A 24,654-nucleotide genomic window follows, 5' to 3' on the forward strand; every position below is an offset into this window, starting at 1 on the left:
ACTCTGCTGTCTCTGCTGTCTCTGCTCAATCTGCTGACTCTGCTGTCTCTGCTCACTTTGCTGTCTCTGATCACTCTGCTGATTCTGATCAATCTGCTGTCTCTGCTCATTCTGCTGTCGCTGCTCACTCTGCTCATTCTGGTCACTTTGCTGTCTCTGCTCACTCTGCTGTCTCTGCTGTCTCTGCTGTCACAGCTGTTTTTGCTCACTCTGCTGTCTCTGCTCAATCTGCTCACTCTGCTCACTTTGCTGTCTCTGCTCACTCTGCTCTCTTTGCTATCTCTGCTCACTCTGCTGTCTCTGCTCATTCTGCTGTCTATGCTCACTCTGCTGTCTCTTCTCAATCTGCTCACTCTGCTGTGTCTGCTGATTCTGCTCACTCTGCTGTCCCTGCTGTCTCTGCTCAATCTGCCCACTGTGCTGTCTCTGCTGCCTCTGCTATTTCTGCTGTCTCTGCTCTCTCTGCTGTCTCAGCTGTCTCTGCTCAATCTGCTCACTCTGCTGTCTCTGATCACTCTGTTGTTTCAGCTCATTCTGCTGTTTCTGCTCACTCTGCTCACTCTGCTGTGTCTGCGCACTCTGCTCACTCTGCTCACTCTGCTGTCTCTGCTCACTCTGCTCACTCTGCTGTCTCTGCTCACTCTGCTGTGTCTGCTCACTCTGCTGTCTCTGCTCACTCAACTCACTCTGCTCACTCTGCTGTGTCTGCTCACTCTGCTCACTCTGCTCACTCTGCTGTCTCTGCTCACTCTGCTGACTCTGCTCACTCTGCTGTCTCTGCTCACTCTGCTGTGTCTGCTCACACTGCTGTGTCTGCTCACACTGCTGTGTCTGCTCACTTTGCTGTCTCTGCTCACTCTGCTGATTCTGATCACTCTGCTGTCTCTGCTCATTCTGCTGTCGCGGCTCACTCTGCTCACTCTGCTGTTTCTGCTCACTCTGCTGTCTCTGCTCACTCTGGTGACCCTGCTGACTCTGCTCACTCTGCTGTTTCTGCTCACTCTGCTGCCTCTGCTGTATCTGCTGAATATGCTCACTCTGCTGTCTCTGCTGTCTCTGCTGAATCAGCTCAATCTGCTGGCTCTGCTGTCTCTGCTGACTCTGCTTAATCTGCTGGCTCTGCTGTCTCTGCTGTCTCTGCTCACTCTGCTGTTTCTGCTCACTCTGCTGTCTCTGCTCTCTCTGCTGTCTCTGCTCAAACTGCTCACTCTGCTGTCTCTGCTGTCTCTCCTCAATCTGCTCACTCTGCTGTCTCTGCTGTCTCTGCTCAATCTGCTGACTCTGCTGTCTCTGCTCACTTTGCTGTCTATGCTCACTCTGCTGTCTCTGCTCACTCTGCTGTCTATTCTCACTCTGCTGTCTCCGCTCACTCTGCTGTTTCTGCTCACTCTGCTGTCTCGGCTGTTTCTGCTCACTCTGCTGTCTCTGCTCACTCTGCTGTCGCTGCTCACTCTGCTATCTCTGCTGTTTCTGCTCACTCTGCTGTTTCTGCTCACTCTGCTATCTCTGCTGTCTCTGCTCACTGTGCTGTTTCTGCTCACGCTGCTATCTCTGCTGTCTCTGCTCACTCTGCAGTGTCTGCTCACTCTGCTCACTCTGCTCTGTCTGCTCACTCTGCTCACTCTGCTGTCTCTGCTCACTCTGCTCTCTCTGCTTACTCTGCTGTCTCTGCTCACTCTGCTGTCTCTGCTGACTCTGCTGTCTCTGCTCACTCTGCTGTCTCTGCTCACTCTGCTGTCTCTGCTCACTCTGCTGTCTCTGCTGACTCTGCTGTCTCTGCTCACTCTGCTGTCTCTGTTCACTCTGCTGTCTCTACTCACACTGCTGTCTCCACTCACTCTGCTGTGTCTGCGCACTCTACTGTCTCTGCTGTCTCTGCTTACTCTGCAGACCCAGCTGAATCAGCTGTCTCTGCTGTCTCTGCTCACTCTGCTGTTTCTGCTGCCTCTGCTCACTCTGCTGTATCTGCTCACTCTGTTGTTTCTGCTGCCTCTGCTCACTCTGCTGTATCTGCTCACTCTGCTGTTTCTGCTGTCTCTGTTTACTCTGCTGTCCCTGCTGACTCTGCTGTCTCTGCTTTCTCTGCTCACTCTGCTGTCTCTGCTGTCTCTGCTCACTTTGCTGTCTCTGCTCACTCTGATGTGTCTGCTCACTCTACTGTCCCTGCTGACTCTGCTGTCTCTGCTGTCTCTGCTCACTCTGCTGTCTCTGCTGTCTCTGCTCACTCTGCTGTCTCTGCTCACTCTGCTGTGTCTGCTGTCTCTGCTGTCTCTGCTCACTCTGCTGTCTCTGCTCACTCTGCTGTCTCTGCTCACTCTGCTGTGTCTGCTGTCTCTGCTGTCTCTGCTCACTCTGCTGTCTCTGCTCATTCTGCTGTCTCTGCTGACTCTGCTGTCTCTGCTCACTCTGCTGTGTCTGCTCACTGTGCTGTGTCTGCTCATTCTGCTGTCTCTGCTCATTCTGCTGTCTCTGCTCACTCTGCTGTCTCTGCTCATTCTGCTGTCTCTGTTCACTCTGCTGTCTCTGCTCACTCTGCTGTCTCTGCTCACTCTGCTGTCTCTACTCACTCTGCCGTCTCTGCTCACTCTGCTATCTCTGCTCACTTTGCTCACTCTGCTGTCTCTTCTCACTCTGCTATTTCTGCTGTCTCTGTTCACTCTGCTGTCTCTTCTAAATCTGCTGTCTCTGCTGTCTCTGCTCATTCTACTGTTTGTGCTGTCTCTGCTCACTCTGCTCACTTTGCTGTCTCTGCTCACGATGCTCACTCTGCTCGCTCTCATGTCTTTAATCACTCTGCTGTCTCTGCTGTCTCTGCTCACTCGGCTATTTCTGCTGTCTCTGCTCACTCTGCTGTCTCTGTTCACTCTGCTGTATCTGCTGTCTCTGCTGACCCTGCTGTCTCTGCTCACTCTGCTCTTACTGCTGTCTCTATTCACTCTGCTTTCTCTGCTATCTCTGCTGTCTCTGCCCACTCTGCTATTTCTGCTGTCTCTGCTGTCTCTGCTTACTCTGCTCTCTCTGCTGTCTCTATTCACTCTGCTGTCTCTGCTGTCTCTGCTCACTCTGCTGTTTCTGCTGTCTCTGTTCACTCTGCTGTCTCTGTTGTCTCTGTTGTCTCTGCTGTTTCTGCTCTCTCTGCTGACTCTGCTGTCTCTGCTGTCTGTGCTGTCACAGATGTTTTTGCTCACTCTGCTGTCTCTGCTCACTCTGCTGTGTCTGCTCACTGTGCTGTCTCTGCTCACTCTGCTGTCTCTGCTATCTCTGCTCACTCTGCTGTCTATACTCACTCTGCTGTCTCTGCTCACTCTGCTATTTATGCTCACTCTGCTGTCTCTGCTGGCTCTGCTATTTCTGCTCACTCTGCTGTCTCTGCTCACTCTGCTGTGTCTGCTCACTGTGCTGTCTCTGCTCACTCTGCTGTCTCTGCTATCTCTGCTGTCTCTGTTGACTCTGCCGTTTCTGCTGTCTCTGCTCACTCTGCTGTCTCTGCTCGTTCTGCTGTCTCTGCTCACCCTGCTGTCTCTGCTCACTCTGCTGTCGCTGCTAGCTCAGCTCACTCTGCTGTGTCTGCTCACTCTACTGTCTCTGCTGTCTCTGCTCACTCTGCTGACTCTGCTCACTCTGCTGTGTCTGCTCGCTCTGCTGTCTCTGCTGACTCTGCTGTCTCTGCTCACTCTGCTGTTTCTGCTCACTCTGCTGTCTCTGCTCACTCTGCTGTCTCTGCTCACTCTGCTGTCTCTGCTCACTCTGCTGTCTCTGCACACTCTGATGTCTCTACTCACACTGCTGTCTCCGCTCACTCTGCTGTGTCTGCTCACTCTACTGTCTCTGCTGTCTCTGCTCACTCTGCAGACTCAGCTGAATCAGCCGTCTCTGCTGTCTCCACTCACTCTGCTGTTTCTGCTGCCTCTGCTCACTCTGCTGTATCTGCTCACTCTGCTGTTTCTGCTGTCTCTGTTTACTCTGCTGTCCCTGCTGACTCTGCTGTCTCTGCTGTCTCTGCTCACTCTGCTGTCTCTGCTCACTTTGCTGTCTCTGCTCACTCTGATGTGTCTGCTCACTCTACTGTCCCTGCTGACTCTGCTGTCTCTGCTGTCTCTGCTCAATCTGCTGTCTATGCTGTCTCTGCTCACTCTGCTGTCTCTTCTCACTCTGCTATTTCTGCTGTCTCTGTTCACTCTGCTGTCTCTGCTAAATCTGCTGTCTCTGCTGTCTCTGCTCATACTACTGTTTCTGATGTCTCTGCTCACTCTGCTCACTTTGCTGTCTCTGCTCACGCTGCTCACTCTGCTCGCTCTACTGTCTTTAATCACTCTGCTGTCTCTGCTGTTTCTGCTCACACTGCTATTTCTGCTATCTCTGTTCACTCTGCTGTCTCTGTTCACTCTGCTGTATCTGCTGTCTCTGCTGACCCTGCTGTCTCTGCTCACTCTGCTCTTTCTGCTGTCTCTATTCACTCTGCTTTCTCTGCTATCTCTGCTGTCTCTGCTCACTCTGCTATTTCTGCTGTCTCTGCTGTCTCTGCTTACTCTGCTCTTTCTGCTGTCTCTATTCACTCTGCTGTCTTTGCTGTCTCTGCTGTCTCTGCTCACTCTGCTGTTTCTGCTGTCTCTGTTCACTCTGCTGTCTCTGCTGTCTCTGTTGTCTCTGCTGTTTCTGCTCTCTCTGCTGACTCTGCTGTCTCTGCTGTCTCTGCTGTCACAGCTGTTTTTGCTCACTCTACTGTCTCTGCTCACTCTGCTGTCTCTGCTCACTGTGCTGTCTCTGCTCACTCTGCTGTCTCTGCTATCTCTGCTCACTCTGCTGTCTATACTCACTCTGCTGTCTCCGCTCACTCTGCTATTTCTGCTCACTCTGTTGTCTCTGCTGGCTCTGCTATTTCTGCTCACTCTGCTGTCTCTGCTGTTTCTGCTCACTCTGCTGTCCCTGCTGTCTCTGCTATATCTGCTCAGTCTGCTGTCTCTGCTGTTTCTGCTCACTCTGATGTCTCTGCTCACTCTGATGTCTCTGCTCGCTCTGCTGTCTCTGCTGTTTCTGCTCACTCTGCTGTTTCTGCTCACTCTGCTGTCTCTGCTGTCCCTGCTGTTTCTGCTCACTCTGCTGTCTCTGCTCACTCTGCTGTGTCTGCTCACTGAACTGTCGCTGCTCAATCTGCTGTCTCTGCTGTCTCTGCTCACTCTCCTGTCTATACTCACTCTGCTGTCTCCGCTCACTCTGCTATTTCTGCTCACTCTGCTCTCTCTGCTCACTCTGCTGTTTCTGCTCACTCTGCTGTCTCTGCTCACTCTGCTGTCTTTGCTGTCTCGGCTGTTTCTGCTCACTCTTCTGTCTCTGCTCACTTTGCTGTTTCTGCTCTCTCTGCTGTCTCTGCTGTTTCTGCTCACTCTGCTGTCTCAATTCACTCTGCTGTCTCTGCTCACTCTGCTCACTCTGCTCACTCTGTTGTGTCTGCTCACTCTGCTCACTCTGCTCACTCTGCTGTCTCTGCTCACTCTGCTGTGTCTGTTCACTCTGCTCACTCTGCTGTGTCTGCTCACTCTGCTCACTCTGCTGTCTCTGCTCACTCTGTTGTGTCTGCTCACACTGCTCACTCTGCTCACTCTGCTGTCTCTGCTCACTGTGCTGACTCTGCTCACTCTGCTGTCTCTGCTCACTCTGCTGTCGCTGCTGTCTCTGCTGTCTCTGCTCACTCTGCTGTCTCTGCTGTCTCTGCTCACTCTGCTCACTCTGCTGTTTCTGCTCACTTTGCTGTCTCTGCTCACTCCGCTCACTCTGCTCACTTTGCTGTCTCTGCTCACTCTGCTGACTCTGTTGGCTCTGCTCATTCTGCTCTAACTGCTAACTCTGCTCACTCTGCTGTCTCTGCTCACTCTGCTGTCTTTGCTGTCTCGGCTGTTTCTGCTCACTCTTCTGTCTCTGCTCACTCTGCTGTTTCTGCTCTCTCTGCTGTATCTGCTGCCTCTGCTGTTTCTGCTCACTTTGCTGTCTCTGCTCACTCTGCTATTTCTGCCGTCTCTGCTCACTCTGCTGTCTCTGCTGTTTCTGCTCACTCTGCTGTCTCTGCTCACTCTGCTGTGTCTGCTCACTGTGCTGTCTATGCTCACTCTGCTGTCTCTGCTCACTCTGCTGTCTATTCTCACTCTGCTGTCTCCGCTCACTCTGCTGTTTCTGCTCACTCTGCTGTCTCGGCTGTTTCTGCTCACTCTGCTGTCTCTGCTCACTCTGCTGTCTATGCTCACTCTGCAGTGTCTGCTCACTCTGCTCACTCTGCTCTGTCTGCTCACTCTGCTCACTCTGCTGTCTCTGCTCACTCTGCTCTCTCTGCTTACTCTGCTGTCTCTGCTCACTCTGCTGTCTCTGCTGACTCTGCTGTCTCTGCTCACTCTGCTGTCTCTACTCACACTGCTGTCTCCGCTCACTCTGCTGTGTCTGCTCACTCTACTGTCTCTGCTGTCTTTGCTCACTCTGCAGACTCAGCTGAATCAGCTGTCTCTGCTGTCTCTGCTCACTCTGCTGTTTCTGCTGCCTCTGCTCACTCTGCTGTATCTGCTCACTCTGCTGTTTCTGCTGTCTCTGTTTACTCTGCTGTCCCTGCTGACTCTGCTGTCTATGCTGTCTCTGCTCACTCTGCTGTCTCGGCTGTCTCTGCTCACTTTGCTGTCTCTGCTCACTCTGATGTGTCTGCTCACTCTACTGTCCCTGCTGACTCTGCTGTCTCTACGGTCTCTGCTCACTCTACTGTCTCTGCTGTCTCTGCTCACTCTGCTGTATCTGCTCACTCTGTTGTGTCTGCTGTCTCTGCTCTCTCTGCTCACTCTGCTGTGTCTGCTCATTCTGCTGTCTCTGCTGACTCTGCTGTCTCTGCTCACTCTGCTGTGTCTGCTCACTGTGCTGTGTCTGCTCATTCTGCTGTCTCTGCTCATTCTGCTGTCTCTGCTCACTCTGCTGTCTCTGCTCATTCTGCTGTCTCTGTTCACTCTGCTGTCTCTGCTCACTCTGCTGTCTCTGCTCACTCTGCTGTCTCTACTCACTCTGCTCACTCTGCTGTCTCTTCTCACTCTGCTATTTCTGCTGTCTCTGTTCACTCTGCTGTCTCTGCTAAATCTGCTGTCTCTGCTGTCTCTGCTCATTCTTCTGTTTCTGATGTCTCTGCTCACTCTGCTCACTTTGCTGTCTCTGCTCACGCTGCTCACTTTGCTCGCTCTACTGTCTTTAATCACTCTGCTGTCTCTGCTGTCTCTGCTCACTTGGCTATTTCTGCTATCTCTGTTCACTCTGCTGTCTCTGTTCACTCTGCTGTATCTGCTGTCTCTGCTGACCCTGCTGTCTCTGCTCACTCTGCTCTTTCTGCTGTCTCTATTCACTCTGCTTTCTCTGCTATCTCTGCTGTCTCTGCTCACTCTGCTATTTCTGCTGTCTCTGCTGACTCTGCTCTTTCTGTTGTCTCTATTCACTCTGCTGTCTCTGCTGTCTCTGCTGTCTCTGCTCACTCTGCTGTTTCTGCTGTCTCTGTTCACTCTGCTGTCTCTGCTGTCTCTGTTGTCTCTGCTGTTTCTGATCTCTCTGCTGACTCTGCTGACTCTGCTGTCTCTGCTGTCTCTGCTGTCACAGCTGTTTTTGCTCACTCTGCTGTCTCTGCTCACTCTGCTGTGTCTGCTCACTGAACTGTCTCTGCTCACTCTGCTGTCTCTGCTATCTCTGCTCACTCTGCTGTCTATACTCACTTTGCTGTCTCCGCTCACTCTGCGATTTCTGCTCACTCTGCTGTCTTTGCTGGCTCTGCTATTTCTGCTCACTCTGCTGTCTCTGCTCACTCTGCTGTGTCTGCTCACTGTGCTGACTCTGCTCACTCTGCTGTCTCTGCTGTCTCCGCTCACTCTGCTGTCTCTCCTCACTTTGCTCACTCTGCTGTCTCTGCTCACTCTGCTGTCTCTGCTCACTTTGCTCACTCTGCTTTTTCTGCTGTCTCTGCTCACTCTGCTGTCGCTGCTGTCTCTGCTGTCTCTGCTCACTCTGCTGTCTCTGCTGTCTCTGCTCACTCTGCTCACTCTGCTGTTTCTGCTCACTTTGCTGTCTCTGCTCACTCCGCTCACTCTGCTCACTTTGCTGTCTCTGCTCACTCTGCTGACTCTGTTGGCTCTGCTCATTCTGGCCTAACTGCTCACTCTGCTCACTCGGCTGTCTCTGCTCACTCTGCTGTCTTTGCTGTCTCGGCTGTTTCTGCTCACTCTTCTGTCTCTGCTCACTCTGCTGTTTCTGCTCTCTCTGCTGTATCTGCTGCCTCTGCTGTTTCTGCTCACTTTGCTGTCTCTGCTCACTCTGCTGATTCTGATCACTCTGCTGTCTTTGCTGTCTCAGCTCACTCTGCTGTCTCTGCTCACTCTGCTGTCTTTGCTGTCTCGGCTGTTTCTGCTCACTCTTCTGTCTCTGCTCACTTTGCTGTATCTGCTCTCTCTGCTGTATCTGCTGCCTCTGCTGTTTCTGCTCACTCTGCTGTCTCCGCTAACTCTGCTGTCGCTGCTCACTTTGCTCACTCTGCTGTCTCTGCTCACTCTGCTATTTCTGCTGCCTCTGCTCACTCTGCTGACTCTGCTCACTGTGCTGACTCTGCTCACTCTGCTGTCTCTGCTGTCTCCGCTCACTCTGCTGTCTCTCCTCACTTTGCTCACTCTGCTGTCTCTGCTCACTCTGCTGTCTCTGCTCACTTTGCTCACTCTGCTTTTTCTGCTGTCTCTGCTCACTCTGCTGTCGCTGCTGTCTCTGCTGTCTCTGCTCACTCTGCTGTCTCTGCTGTCTCTGCTCACTCTGCTCACTCTGCTGTTTCTGCTCACTTTGCTGTCTCTGCTCACTCCGCTCACTCTGCTCACTTTGCTGTCTCTGCTCACTCTGCTGACTCTGTTGGCTCTGCTCATTCTGCTCTAACTGCTAACTCTGCTCACTCTGCTGTCTCTGCTCACTCTGCTGTCTTTGCTGTCTCGGCTGTTTCTGCTCACTCTTCTGTCTCTGCTCACTCTGCTGTTTCTGCTCTCTCTGCTGTATCTGCTGCCTCTGCTGTTTCTGCTCACTTTGCTGTCTCTGCTCACTCTGCTATTTCTGCCGTCTCTGCTCACTCTGCTGTCTCTGCTGTTTCTGCTCACTCTGCTGTCTCTGCTCACTCTGCTGTGTCTGCTCACTGTGCTGTCTATGCTCACTCTGCTGTCTCTGCTCACTCTGCTGTCTATTCTCACTCTGCTGTCTCCGCTCACTCTGCTGTTTCTGCTCACTCTGCTGTCTCGGCTGTTTCTGCTCACTCTGCTGTCTCTGCTCACTCTGCTGTCTATGCTCACTCTGCAGTGTCTGCTCACTCTGCTCACTCTGCTCTGTCTGCTCACTCTGCTCACTCTGCTGTCTCTGCTCACTCTGCTCTCTCTGCTTACTCTGCTGTCTCTCCTCACTCTGCTGTCTCTGCTGACTCTGCTGTCTCTGCTCACTCTGCTGTCTCTACTCACACTGCTGTCTCCGCTCACTCTGCTGTGTCTGCTCACTCTACTGTCTCTGCTGTCTTTGCTCACTCTGCAGACTCAGCTGAATCAGCTGTCTCTGCTGTCTCTGCTCACTCTGCTGTTTCTGCTGCCTCTGCTCACTCTGCTGTATCTGCTCACTCTGCTGTTTCTGCTGTCTCTGTTTACTCTGCTGTCCCTGCTGACTCTGCTGTCTATGCTGTCTCTGCTCACTCTGCTGTCTCGGCTGTCTCTGCTCACTTTGCTGTCTCTGCTCACTCTGATGTGTCTGCTCACTCTACTGTCCCTGCTGACTCTGCTGTCTCTACGGTCTCTGCTCACTCTACTGTCTCTGCTGTCTCTGCTCACTCTGCTGTATCTGCTCACTCTGTTGTGTCTGCTGTCTCTGCTCTCTCTGCTCACTCTGCTGTGTCTGCTCATTCTGCTGTCTCTGCTGACTCTGCTGTCTCTGCTCACTCTGCTGTGTCTGCTCACTGTGCTGTGTCTGCTCATTCTGCTGTCTCTGCTCATTCTGCTGTCTCTGCTCACTCTGCTGTCTCTGCTCATTCTGCTGTCTCTGTTCACTCTGCTGTCTCTGCTCACTCTGCTGTCTCTGCTCACTCTGCTGTCTCTACTCACTCTGCTCACTCTGCTGTCTCTTCTCACTCTGCTATTTCTGCTGTCTCTGTTCACTCTGCTGTCTCTGCTAAATCTGCTGTCTCTGCTGTCTCTGCTCATTCTACTGTTTCTGATGTCTCTGCTCACTCTGCTCACTTTGCTGTCTCTGCTCACGCTGCTCACTTTGCTCGCTCTACTGTCTTTAATCACTCTGCTGTCTCTGCTGTCTCTGCTCACTTGGCTATTTCTGCTATCTCTGTTCACTCTGCTGTCTCTGTTCACTCTGCTGTATCTGCTGTCTCTGCTGACCCTGCTGTCTCTGCTCACTCTGCTCTTTCTGCTGTCTCTATTCACTCTGCTTTCTCTGCTATCTCTGCTGTCTCTGCTCACTCTGCTATTTCTGCTGTCTCTGCTGACTCTGCTCTTTCTGTTGTCTCTATTCACTCTGCTGTCTCTGCTGTCTCTGCTGTCTCTGCTCACTCTGCTGTTTCTGCTGTCTCTGTTCACTCTGCTGTCTCTGCTGTCTCTGTTGTCTCTGCTGTTTCTGATCTCTCTGCTGACTCTGCTGACTCTGCTGTCTCTGCTGTCTCTGCTGTCACAGCTGTTTTTGCTCACTCTGCTGTCTCTGCTCACTCTGCTGTGTCTGCTCACTGAACTGTCTCTGCTCACTCTGCTGTCTCTGCTATCTCTGCTCACTCTGCTGTCTATACTCACTTTGCTGTCTCCGCTCACTCTGCGATTTCTGCTCACTCTGCTGTCTTTGCTGGCTCTGCTATTTCTGCTCACTCTGCTGTCTCTGCTCACTCTGCTGTGTCTGCTCACTGTGCTGACTCTGCTCACTCTGCTGTCTCTGCTGTCTCCGCTCACTCTGCTGTCTCTCCTCACTTTGCTCACTCTGCTGTCTCTGCTCACTCTGCTGTCTCTGCTCACTTTGCTCACTCTGCTTTTTCTGCTGTCTCTGCTCACTCTGCTGTCGCTGCTGTCTCTGCTGTCTCTGCTCACTCTGCTGTCTCTGCTGTCTCTGCTCACTCTGCTCACTCTGCTGTTTCTGCTCACTTTGCTGTCTCTGCTCACTCCGCTCACTCTGCTCACTTTGCTGTCTCTGCTCACTCTGCTGACTCTGTTGGCTCTGCTCATTCTGGCCTAACTGCTCACTCTGCTCACTCGGCTGTCTCTGCTCACTCTGCTGTCTTTGCTGTCTCGGCTGTTTCTGCTCACTCTTCTGTCTCTGCTCACTCTGCTGTTTCTGCTCTCTCTGCTGTATCTGCTGCCTCTGCTGTTTCTGCTCACTTTGCTGTCTCTGCTCACTCTGCTGATTCTGATCACTCTGCTGTCTTTGCTGTCTCAGCTCACTCTGCTGTCTCTGCTCACTCTGCTGTCTTTGCTGTCTCGGCTGTTTCTGCTCACTCTTCTGTCTCTGCTCACTTTGCTGTATCTGCTCTCTCTGCTGTATCTGCTGCCTCTGCTGTTTCTGCTCACTCTGCTGTCTCCGCTAACTCTGCTGTCGCTGCTCACTTTGCTCACTCTGCTGTCTCTGCTCACTCTGCTATTTCTGCTGCCTCTGCTCACTCTGCTGACTCTGCTGAATCTGCTGTCTCTGCTGTCTCTGTTGACTCTGCCGTTTCTGCTGTCTCTGCTCACGCTGCTGTCTCTGCTCATTCTGCTGTCTCTGCTCACCCTGCTGTCCCTGCACACTCTGCTGTCTCTGCTAGCTCAGCTCACTCTGCTGTGTCTGCTCACTCTACTGTCTCTGCTGTCTCTGCTCATTCTACTTTTTCTGATGTCTCTGCTCACTCTGCTCACTTTGCTCCCTCTGCTCACGCTGCTCACTTTGCTCGCTCTACTGTCTTTAATCACTCTGCTGTCTCTGCTGTCTCTGCTCACTCGGCTATTTCTGCTATCTCTGTTCACTCTGCTGTCTCTGTTCACTCTGCTGTATCTGCTGTCTCTGCTGACCCTGCTGTCTCTGCTCACTCTGCTCTTTCTGCTGTCTCTATTCACTCTGCTTTCTCTGCTATCTCTGCTGTCTCTGCTCACTCTGCTATTTCTGCTGTCTCTGCTGACTCTGCTCTTTCTGTTGTCTCTATTCACTCTGCTGTCTCTGCTGTCTCTGCTCACTCTGCTGTTTCTGCTGTCTCTGTTCACTCTGCTGTCTCTGCTGTCTCTGTTGTCTCTGCTGTTTCTGCTCTCTCTGCTGACTCTGCTGTCTCTGCTGTCTCTGCTGTCACAGCTGTTTTTGCTCACTCTGCTGTCTCTGCTCACTCTGCTGTGTCTGCTCACTGAACTGTCTCTGCTCACTCTGCTGTCTCTGCTATCTCTGCTCACTCTGCTGTCTATACTCACTTTGCTGTCCCTGCTCACTCTGCGATTTCTGCTCACTCTGCTGTCTCTGCTGGCTCTGCTATTTCAGCTCACTCTGCTGTCTCTGCTCACTCTGCTGTGTCTGCTCACTGTGCTGTCTCTGCTCACTCTGCTGTCTCTGCTATCTCTGCTGTCTCTGTTGACTCTGCCGTTTCTGCTGTCTCTGCTCACGCTGCTGTCTCTGCTCACTCTGCTGTCTCTGCTCATTCTGCTGTCTCTGCTCACTCTGCTGTGTCTGCTCACTCTGCTGTCTCTGCACACTCTACTCACTCTGCTCACTCTGCTGTGTCTGCTCACGCTGCTCACTCTGCTCACTCTGCTGTCTCTGCTCACTCTGCTGTGCCTGCTCACACTGCTGTTTCTGCTCACACTGCTGTGTCTGCTCACTCTGCTGTTCCTGCTGTGTCTGCTCACTCTGCTGTCTCTGCAGACTCTGCTGTCTCTGCTCACTGTGCTGACTCTGCTCACTCTGCTGTCTCTGCAGGCTCTGCTGTCTCTGCTCACTCTGTTGTCTCCGCTCACTCTGGTGACTCTGCTCTCTCTGCTAACTCTGCTGTCGCTGCTCACATTGCTCACTCTGCTGTCTCTGCTCACTCTGCTATTTCTGCTGCCTCTGCTCACTCTGCTGTCTCTGCTCTCTCTGCTATTTCTGCTCAGTCTGCTGTCTCTGCTATGTCTGCTCACTCTGCTGTTTCTGCTCACTCTGCTGTCTCTGCTGTCTCTGCTGTTTCTGCTCACTCTGCTGTCTCTGCACACTCTGCTCAATCTGCTCACTCTGCTGTCTCTGCTCACTCTGCTGTATCTGCTCACTTTGCTCACTCTGCTGTCTCTGCTCACTCTGCTGTCTCTGCTGTCTCTGCTCACTCTGCTGTCTCTGCTGTCTCTACTCACTCTGCTGTCTCTGCTGTCTCTGCTCACTCTGCTGACTCTGCTGTCTCTGCTCACTTTGCTGCCTCTGCTCACTCTGCTGATTCTGATCACTCTGCTGTCTCTGCTCATTCTGTTGTCGCTGCTCACTCTGCTCACTTTGCTGTCTCTGCTCACTCTGCTGGCTCTTCTGTCTCAGTTCACTCTGCTGCCTCTGCTCACTCTGCTGTGTCTGCTCTCTCTGCTGTCTCTGCTCACTCTGCTGACTCTGCTCACTCTGCTCTCTCTGCTGACTCTGTTCACTCTGCTGGCTCTGTTGACTCTGCTGCCTCTGCTGTCTCTGCTGTCTCTGCTAAATCTGCTCACTCTTCTGTCTCTGCTGACTCTGTTCACTCTGCTGGCTCTGCTGTCTCTGCTGTCTCTGCTGTTTCTGCTCACTCTGCTGCCTCTGCTGTCTCTGCTGTCTCTGCTCACTCTGGTGACCCTGCTGACTCTGCTCACTCTGCTGTTTCTGCTCACTCTGCTGCCTCTGCTGTATCTGCTGAATATGCTCACTCTGCTGTCTCTGCTGTCTCTGCTGAATCAGCTCAATCTGCTGGCTCTGCTGTCTCTGCTGACTCTGCTTAATCTGCTGGCTCTGCTGTCTCTGCTGTCTCTGCTCACTCTGCTGTTTCTGCTCACTCTGCTGTCTCTGCTCTCTCTGCTGTCTCTGCTCAAACTGCTCACTCTGATGTCTCTGCTGTCTCTCCTCAATCTGCTCACTCTGCTGTCTCTGCTGTCTCTGCTCAATCTGCTGACTCTGCTGTCTCTGCTCACTTTGCTGTCTCTGCTCACTCTGCTGATTCTGATCACTCTGCTGTCTCTGCTCATTCTGCTGTCGCTGCTCACTCTGCTCATTCTGGTCACTTTGCTGTCTCTGCTCACTCTGCTGTCTCTGCTGTCTCTGCTGTCACAGCTGTTTTTGCTCACTCTGCTGTCTCTGCTCAATCTGCTCACTCTGCTCACTTTGCTGTCTCTGCTCACTCTGCTCTCTTTGCTATCTCTGCTCACTCTGCTGTCTCTGCTCATTCTGCTGTCTATGCTCACTCTGCTGTCTCTTCTCAATCTGCTCACTCTGCTGTGTCTGCTGACTCTGCTCACTCTGCTGTCCCTGCTGTCTCTGCTCATTCTGCTCACTGTGCTGTCTCTGCTGCCTCTGCTATTTCTGCTGTCTCTGCTCTCTCTGCTGTCTCAGCTGTCTCTGCTCAATCTGCTCACTCTGCTGTCTCTGCTGCCTCTGCTATTTCTGCTGTCTCTGTTGTCTCTGCTGACTCTGCTGTCTCTGCACACTCTGCTCACTCTGCTGTCTCTGCTGCCTCTGCTATTTCTGCTCACTCTGCAGTCTCTGCTGACCCTGCTGTCTCTGCTATCTCTGCTGTTTCTCCTAACTCTGCTGTCTCTGCTCACACTGCTGTTTCTGCTCACTCTGCTGTCTCTGATCACTCTGTTGCTTCAGCTCACTCTGCTGTTTCTGCTCACTCTGCTCACTCTGCTGTGTCTGCGCACTCTGCTCACTCTGCTCACTCTGCTGTCTCTGCTCACTCTGCTCACTCTGCTGTCTCTGCTCACTCTGCTGTGTCTGCTCACTCTGCTGTCTCTGCTCACTCAACTCACTCTGCTCACTCTGCTGTGTCTGCTCACTCTGCTCACTCTGCTCACTCTGCTGTCTCTGCTCACTCTGCTGACTCTGCTCACTCTGCTGTCTCTGCTCACTCTGCTGTGTCTGCTCACACTGCTGTGTCTGCTCACACTGCTGTGTCTGCTCACTTTGCTGTCTCTGCTCACTCTGCTGATTCTGATCACTCTGCTGTCTCTGCTCATTCTGCTGTCGCGGCTCACTCTGCTCACTCTGCTGTTTCTGCTCACTCTGCTGTCTCTGCTCTCTCTGCTGTCTCTGCTCAAACTGCTCACTCTGCTGTCTCTGCTGTCTCTGCTCAATCAGCTCACTCTGCTGTCTCTGCTGACTCTGCTCACTCTGCTGTCTCTGCTGTCTCTGCTCAATCTGCTCACTGTGCTGTCTCTGCTGCCTCTGCTATTTCTGCTGTCTCTGCTCTCTCTGCTGTCTCAGCTGTCTCTGCTCAATCTGCTCACTCTGCTGTCTCAGCTGTCTCTGCTCACTCTGCTCACTCTGCTGTCTCTGCTCACTCTGCTCACTCTGCTCACTCTGCTGTCTCTGCTCACTCTGCTGTGTCTGCTCACACTGCTGTGTCTGCTCACTTTGCTGTCTCTGCTCACTCTGCTGATTCTGATCACTCTGCTGTCTCTGCTCATTCTGCTGTCGCTGCTCACTCTGCTCACTTTGCTGTCTCTGCTCACTCTGCTGGCTCTTCTGTCTCAGCTCATTCTGCTGCCTCTGCTCACTCTGCTGTGTCTGCTCTCTCTGCTGTCTCTGCTCACTCTGCTGACTCTGCTCACTCTGCTGTCTCAGCTGACTCTGCTGTCTCTACTCACTCTGCTGTCTCCGCTCACTCTGCTGTCTACGCTAACTCTGCTGTCTCTGCTCACTTTGCTCACTTTGCTGTCTCTGCTCACTCTGTTATTCTGCCGCTCTGGTCATTCTGCTGTCTCTGCTGTGCCTGCTGTTTCTGCTCACTATGCTGTCTCTGCTGACTCTGCTGTCTCTGCTCAATCTGCTCACTCTGCTGTCTCTGCTGTCTCTGCTGTCTCTGCTCAATCTGCTCACTCTGCTGTCTCTGCTGTCTCTGCTCAATCTGCTGACTCTGCTGTCTCTGCTCACTTTGCTGTCTCTGCTCACTCTGCTGATTCTGATCACTCTGCTGTCTCTGCTCATTCTGCTGTCGCTGCTCACTCTGCTCATTCTGGTCACTTTGCTGTCTCTGCTCACTCTGCTGTCTCTGCTGTCACAGCTGTTTTTGCTCACTCTGCTGTCTCTGCTCAATCTGCTCACTCTGCTCACTTTGCTGTCTCTGCTCACTCTGCTCTCTTTGCTATCTCTGCTCACTCTGCTGTCTCTGCTCAATCTGCTCACTCTGCTCACTTTGCTGTCTCTGCTCACTCTGCTCTCTTTGCTATCTCTGCTCACTCTGCTGTCTCTGCTCATTCTGCTGTCTATGCTCACTCTGCTGTCTCTGCTCAATCTGCTCACTCTGCTGTGTCTGCTGACTCTGCTCACTCTGATGTCCCTGCTGTCTCTGCTCAATCTGCTCACTGTGCTGTCTCTGCTGCCTCTGCTATTTCTGCTGTCTCTGCTCTCTCTGCTGTCTCAGCTGTCTCTGCTCAATCTGCTCACTCTGCTGTCTCAGCTGTCTCTGCTCAATCTGCTCACTTTGCTGTCTCTGATGCCTCTGCTATTTCTGCTGTCTCTGCTGTCTCTGCTGACTCTGCTGTCTCTGCACACTCTGCTCACTCTGCTGTCTCTGCTGCCTCTGCTATTTCTGCTCACTCTGCAGTCTCTGCTGACCCTGCTGTCTCTGCTATCTCTGCTGTTTCTCCTAACTCTGCTGTCTCTGCTCACACTGCTGTTTCTGCTCACTCTGATGTCTCTGATCACTCTGTTGTTTCAGCTCACTCTGCTGTTTCTGCTCACTCTGCTCACTCTGCTGTGTCTGCGCACTCTGCTCACTCTGCTCACTCTGCTGTCTCTGCTCACTCTGCTCACTCTGCTGTCTCTGCTCACTCTGCTGTGTCTGCTCACTCTGCTGTCTCTGCTCACTCAACTCACTCTGCTCACTCTGCTGTGTCTGCTCACTCTGCTCACTCTGCTGTCTCTGCTCACTCTGCTGACTCTGCTCACTCTGCTGTCTCTGCTCACTCTGCTGTGTCTGCTCACACTGCTGTGTCTGCTCACACTGCTGTGTCTGCTCACTTTGCTGTCTCTGCTCACTCTGCTGATTCTGATCACTCTGCTGTCTCTGCTCATTCTGATGTCGCTGCTCACTCTGCTCACTTTGCTGTCTCTGCTCACTCTGCTGGCTCTTCTGTCTCAGCTCACTCTGCTGCCTCTGCTCACTCTGCTGTGTCTGCTCTCTCTGCTGTCTCTGCTCACTCTGCTGACTCTGCTCACTCTGCTGTCTCAGCTGACTCTGCTGTCTCTACTCACTCTGCTGTCTACGCTAACTCTGCTGTCTCTGCTCACTTTGCTCACTTTGCTGTCTCTGCTCACTCTGTTATTCTGCCGCTCTGGTCACTCTGCTGTCTCTGCTGTGCCTGCTGTTTCTGCTCACTCTGCTGTCTCTGCTGACTCTGCTGTCTCTGCTCAATCTGCTCACTCTGCTGTCTCTGCTGTCTCTGCTGTCTCTGCTCAATCTGCTCACTCTGCTGTCTCTGCTGTCTCTGCTCAATCTGCTGACTCTGCTGTCTCTGCTCACTTTGCTGTCTCTGCTCACTCTGCTGATTCTGATCAGTCTGCTGTCTCTGCTCATTCTGCTGTCGCTGCTCACTCTGCTCACTCTGGTCACTTTGCTCTCTCTGCTCCCTCTGCAGTCTCTGCTCATTCTGCTGTCTATGCTCACTCTGCTGTCTCTGCTGTCTCTGCTCACTCTGCTGTGTCTGCTCACTGAGCTGTCTCTGCACACTCTGCTGTCTCTGCTCACTCTGCTCACTCTGCTGCCACTGCTCACTGTGCTGTGTCTGCTCACTGTGCTGTCTCCGCTCACTCTGCTGCCTCTGCTCACTCTGCTGTCTCTGCTGTCTCTGCTGTCTCAGCTGTCTCTGCTCAATCTGCTCACTCTGCTGTCTCAGCTGTCTCTGCTCAATCTGCTCACTCTGCTGTCTCTGCTGCCTCTGCTATTTCTGCTGTCTCTGCTGTCTCTGCCGACTCTACTGTCTCTGCACACTCTGCTCACTCTGCTGTCTCTGCTGCCTCTGATATTTCTGCTCACTCTGCAGTCTCTGCTGTCTCTGCTGACCCTGCTGTCTCTGCTATCTCTGCTGTTTCTCCTAACTCTGCTGTCTCTGCTCACACTGCTGTTTCTGCTCACTCTGCTGTCTCTGCTGTCTCTGCTGTGTCTGCGCACTCTGCTCACTCTGCTCACTCTGCTGTCTCTGCTCACTCTGCTCACTCTGCTGTCTCTGCTCACTCTGCTGTGTCTGCTCACTCTGCTGTCTCTGCTCACTCAACTCACTCTGCTCACTCTGCTGTGTCTGCTCACTCTGCTCACTCTGCTCACTCTGCTGTCTCTGCTCACTCTGCTGACTCTGCTCACTCTGCTGTCTCTGCTCACTCTGCTGTGTCTGCTCACACTGCTGTGTCTGCTCACTTTGCTGTCTCTGCTCACTCTGCTGATTCTGATCACTCTGCTGTCTCTGCTCATTCTGCTGTCGCTGCTCACTCTGCTTACTCTGCTGGCTCTTCTGTCTCAGCTCACTCTGCTGCCTCTGCTCACTCTGCTGTGTCTGCTCTCTCTGCTGTCTCTGCTCACTCCGCTGACTCTGCTCACTCTGCTGTCTCAGCTGATTCTGCTGTGTCTACTCGCTCTGCTGTCTCCGCTCACTCTGCTGTCTACGCTAACTCTGCTGTCTCTGCTCACTTTGCTCACTTTGCTGTCTCTGCTCACTCTGTTATTCTGCCGCTCTGGTCATTCTGCTGTCTCTGCTGTGCCTGCTGTTTCTGCTCACTATGCTGTCTCTGCTGACTCTGCTGTCTCTGCTCAATCTGCTCACTCTGCTGTCTCTGCTGTCTCTCCTCAATCTGCTCACTCTGCTGTCTCTGCTGTCTCTGCTCAATCTGCTGACTCTGCTGTCTCTGCTCACTTTGCTGTCTCTGATCACTCTGCTGATTCTGATCACTCTGCTGTCTCTGCTCATTCTGCTGTCGCTGCTCACTCTGCTCATTCTGGTCACTTTGCTGTCTCTGCTCACTCTGCTGTCTCTGCTGTCTCTGCTGTCACAGCTGTTTTTGCTCACTCTGCTGTCTCTGCTCAATCTGCTCACTCTGCTCACTTTGCTGTCTCTGCTCACTCAGCTCTCTTTGCTATCTCTGCTCACTCTGCTGTCTCTGCTCATTCTGCTGTCTATGCTCACTCTGCTGTCTCTTCTCAATCTGCTCACTCTGCTGTGTCTGCTGATTCTGCTCACTCTGCTGTCCCTGCTGTCTCTGCTCAATCTGCCCACTGTGCTGTCTCTGCTGCCTCTGCTATTTCTGCTGTCTCTGCTCTCTCTGCTGTCTCAGCTGTCTCTGCTCAATCTGCTCACTCTGCTGTCTCTGATCACTCTGTTGTTTCAGCTCACTCTGCTGTTTCTGCTCACTCTGCTCACTCTGCTGTGTCTGCGCACTCTGCTCACTCTGCTCACTCTGCTGTCTCTGCTCACACTGCTCACTCTGCTGTCTCTGCTCACTCTGCTGTGTCTGCTCACTCTGCTGTCTCTGCTCACTCAACTCACTCTGCTCACTCTGCTGTGTCTGCTCACTCTGCTCACTCTGCTCACTCTGCTGTCTCTGCTCACTCTGCTGACTCTGCTCACTCTGCTGTCTCTGCTCACTCTGCTGTGTCTGCTCACACTGCTGTGTCTGCTCACACTGCTGTGTCTGCTCACTTTGCTGTCTCTGCTCACTCTGCTGATTCTGATCACTCTGCTGTCTCTGCTCATTCTGCTGTCGCGGCTCACTCTGCTCACTCTGCTGTTTCTGCTCACTCTGCTGTCTCTGCTCTCTCTGCTGTCTCTGCTCAAACTGCTCACTCTGCTGTCTCTGCTGTCTCTGCTCAATCAGCTCACTCTGCTGTCTCTGCTGACTCTGCTCACTCTGCTGTCTCTGCTGTCTCTGCTCAATCTGCTCACTGTGCTGTCTCTGCTGCCTCTGCTATTTCTGCTGTCTCTGCTCTCTCTGCTGTCTCAGCTGTCTCTGCTCAATCTGCTCACTCTGCTGTCTCAGCTGTCTCTGCTCAATCTGCTCACTCTGCTGTCTCTGCTGCCTCTGCTATTTCTGCTGTCTCTGCTGTCTCTGCTGACTCTGCTGTCTCTGCACACTCTGCTCACTCTGCTGTCTCTGCTGCCTCTGCTATTTCTGCTCACTCTGCAGTCTCTGCTGACTCTGCTGACCCTGCTGTCTCTGCTATCTCTGCTGATTCTCCTAACTCTGCTGTCTCTGCTCATTCTGTTGTCGCTGCTCACTCTGCTCACTTTGCTGTCTCTGCTCACTCTGCTGGCTCTTCTGTCTCAGTTCACTCTGCTGCCTCTGCTCACTCTGCTGTGTCTGCTCTCTCTGCTGTCTCTGCTCACTCTGCTGACTCTGCTCACTCTGCTCTCTCTGCTGACTCTGTTCACTCTGCTGGCTCTGTTGACTCTGCTGTCTCTGCTGTCTCTGCTGTCTCTGCTAAATCTGCTCACTCTTCTGTCTCTGCTGACTCTGTTCACTCTGCTGGCTCTGCTGTCTCTGCTGTCTCTGCTGTTTCTGCTCACTCTGCTGCCTCTGCTGTCTCTGCTGTCTCTGCTCACTCTGGTGACCCTGCTGACTCTGCTCACTCTGCTGTTTCTGCTCACTCTGCTGCCTCTGCTGTATCTGCTGAATATGCTCACTCTGCTGTCTCTGCTGTCTCTGCTGAATCAGCTCAATCTGCTGGCTCTGCTGTCTCTGCTGACTCTGCTTAATCTGCTGGCTCTGCTGTCTCTGCTGTCTCTGCTCACTCTGCTGTTTCTGCTCACTCTGCTGTCTCTGCTCTCTCTGCTGTCTCTGCTCAAACTGCTCACTCTGCTGTCTCTGCTGTCTCTCCTCAATCTGCTCACTCTGCTGTCTCTGCTGTCTCTCCTCAATCTGCTCACTCTGCTGTCTCTGCTCACTTTGCTGTCTCTGCTCACTCTGCTGATTCTGATCACTCTGCTGTCTCTGCTCATTCTGCTGTCGCTGCTCACTCTGCTCATTCTGGTCACTTTGCTGTCTCTGCTCACTCTGCTGTCTCTGCTGTCTCTGCTGTCACAGCTGTTTTTGCTCACTCTGCTGTCTCTGCTCAATCTGCTCACTCTGCTCACTTTGCTGTCTCTGCTCACTCTGCTCTCTTTGCTATCTCTGCTCACTCTGCTGTCTCTGCTCATTCTGCTGTCTATGCTCACTCTGCTGTCTCTTCTCAATCTGCTCACTCTGCTGTGTCTGCTGATTCTGCTCACTCTGCTGTCCCTGCTGTCTCTGCTCATTCTGCTCACTGTGCTGTCTCTGCTGCCTCTGCTATTTCTGCTGTCTCTGCTCTCTCTGCTGTCTCAGCTGTCTCTGCTCAATCTGCTCACTCTGCTGTCTCTGCTGCCTCTGCTATTTCTGCTGTCTCTGTTGTCTCTGCTGACTCTGCTGTCTCTGCACACTCTGCTCACTCTGCTGTCTCTGCTGCCTCTGCTATTTCTGCTCACTCTGCAGTCTCTGCTGACCCTGCTGTCTCTGCTATCTCTGCTGTTTCTCCTAACTCTGCTGTCTCTGCTCACACTGCTGTTTCTGCTCACTCTGCTGTCTCTGATCACTCTGTTGTTTCAGCTCACTCTGCTGTTTCTGCTCACTCTGCTCACTCTGCTGTGTCTGCGCACTCTGCTCACTCTGCTCACTCTGCTGTCTCTGCTCACTCTGCTCACTCTGCTGTCTCTGCTCACTCTGCTGTGTCTGCTCACTCTGCTGTCTCTGCTCACTCAACTCACTCTGCTCACTCTGCTGTGTCTGCTCACTCTGCTCACTCTGCTGTCTCTGCTCACTCTGCTGACTCTGCTCACTCTGCTGTCTCTGCTCACTCTGCTGTGTCTGCTCACACTGCTGTGTCTGCTCACACTGCTGTGTCTGCTCACTTTGCTGTCTCTGCTCACTCTGCTGATTCTGATCACTCTGCTGTCTCTGCTCATTCTGCTGTCGCGGCTCACTCTGCTCACTCTGCTGTTTCTGCTCACTCTGCTGTCTCTGCTCTCTCTGCTGTCTCTGCTCAAACTGCTCACTCTGCTGTCTCTGCTGTCTCTGCTCAATCAGCTCACTCTGCTGTCTCTGCTGACTCTGCTCACTCTGCTGTCTCTGCTGTCTCTGCTCAATCTGCTCACTGTGCTGTCTCTGCTGCCTCTGCTATTTCTGCTGTCTCTGCTCTCTCTGCTGTCTCAGCTGTCTCTGCTCAATCTGCTCACTCTGCTGTCTCAGCTGTCTCTGCTCAATCTGCTCACTCTGCTGTCTCTGCTGCCTCTGCTATTTCTGCTGTCTCTGCTGTCTCTGCTGACTCTGCTGTCTCTGCACACTCTGCTCACTCTGCTGTCTCTGCTGCCTCTGCTATTTCTGCTCACTCTGCAGTCTCTGCTGATTCTCCTAACTCTGCTGTCTCTGCTCACACTGCTGTTTCTGCTCACTCTGCTGTCTCTGATCACTCTGCTGTTTCAGCTCACTCTGCTGTTTCTGTTCACTCTGCTCACTCTGCTGTGTCTGCGCACTCTGCTCACTCTGCTCACTCTGCTGTCTCTGCTCACTCTGCTCACTCTGCTGTCTCTGCTCACTCTGCTGTGTCTGCTCACTCTGCTGTCTCTGCTCACTCAACTCACTCTGCTCACTCTGCTGTGTCTGCTCACTCTGCTCACTCTGCTCACTCTGCTGTCTCTGCTCACTCTGCTCACTCTGCTCACTCTGCTGTCTCTGCTCACTCTGCTGTGTCTGCTCACACTGCTGTGTCTGCTCACTTTGCTGTCTCTGCTCACTCTGCTGATTCTGATCACTCTGCTGTCTCTGCTCATTCTGCTGTCGCTGCTCACTCTGCTCACTTTGCTGTCTCTGCTCACTCTGCTGGCTCTTCTGTCTCAGCTCACTCTGCTGCCTCTGCTCACTCTGCTGTGTCTGCTCTCTCTGCTGTCTCTGCTCACTCTGCTGACTCTGCTCACTCTGCTGTCTCAGCTGTCTCTGCTGTCTCTACTCACTCTCCTGTCTCCGCTCACTCTGCTGTCTACGCTAACTCTGCTGTCTCTGCTCACTTTGCTCACTTTGCTGTCTCTGCTCACTCTGTTATTCTGCCGCTCTGGTCATTCTGCTGTCTCTGCTGTGCCTGCTGTTTCTGCTCACTATGCTGTCTCTGCTGACTCTGCTGTCTCTGCTCAATCTGCTCACTCTGCTGTCTCTGCTGTCTCTGCTGTCTCTGCTCAATCTGCTCACTCTGCTGTCTCTGCTGTCTCTGCTCAATCTGCTGACTCTGCTGTCTCTGCTCACTTTGCTGTCTCTGCTCACTCTGCTGATTCTGATCACTCTGCTGTCTCTGCTCATTCTGCTGTCGCTGCTCACTCTGCTCATTCTGGTCACTTTGCTGTCTCTGCTCACTCTGCTGTCTCTGCTGTCACAGCTGTTTTTGCTCACTCTGCTGTCTCTGCTCAATCTGCTCACTCTGCTCACTTTGCTGTCTCTGCTCACTCTGCTCTCTTTGCTATCTCTGCTCACTCTGCTGTCTCTGCTCATTCTGCTGTCTATGCTCACTCTGCTGTCTCTGCTCAATCTGCTCACTCTGCTGTGTCTGCTGACTCTGCTCACTCTGCTGTCCCTGCTGTCGCTGCTCAATCTGCTCACTGTGCTGTCTCTGCTGCCTCTGCTATTTCTGCTGTCTCTGCTCTCTCTGCTGTCTCAGCTGTCTCTGCTCAATCTGCTCACTCTGCTGTCTCAGCTGTCTCTGCTCAATCTGCTCACTTTGCTGTCTCTGCTGCCTCTGCTATTTCTGCTGTCTCTGCTGTCTCTGCTGACTCTGCTGTCTCTGCACACTCTGCTCACTCTGCTGTCTCTGCTGCCTCTGCTATTTCTGCTCACTCTGCAGTCTCTGCTGACCCTGCTGTCTCTGCTATCTCTGCTGTTTCTCCTAACTCTGCTGTCTCTGCTCACACTGCTGTTTCTGCTCACTCTGATGTCTCTGATCACTCTGTTGTTTCAGCTCACTCTGCTGTTTCTGCTCACTCTGCTCACTCTGCTGTGTCTGCGCACTCTGCTCACTCTGCTCACTCTGCTGTCTCTGCTCACTCTGCTCACTCTGCTGTCTCTGCTCACTCTGCTGTGTCTGCTCACTCTGCTGTCTCTGCTCACTCAACTCACTCTGCTCACTCTGCTGTGTCTGCTCACTCTGCTCACTCTGCTGTCTCTGCTGTCTCTGCTGTCTCTGCTCAATCTGCTCACTCTGCTGTCTCTGCTCAATCTGCTGACTCTGCTGTCTCTGCTCACTTTGCTGTCTCTGCTCACTCTGCTGATTCTGATCACTCTGCTGTCTCTGCTCATTCTGCTGTCGCTGCTCACTCTGCTCATTCTGGTCACTTTGCTGTCTCTGCTCACTCTGCTGTCTCTGCTGTCACAGCTGTTTTTGCTCACTCTGCTGTCTCTGCTCAATCTGCTCACTCTGCTCACTTTGCTGTCTCTGCTCAC

This window comes from Cetorhinus maximus, unplaced genomic scaffold (assembly GCF_964194155.1).
Source record: "Cetorhinus maximus unplaced genomic scaffold, sCetMax3.hap1.1 HAP1_SCAFFOLD_545, whole genome shotgun sequence".
Lineage (NCBI taxonomy): Eukaryota > Metazoa > Chordata > Chondrichthyes > Lamniformes > Cetorhinidae > Cetorhinus > Cetorhinus maximus.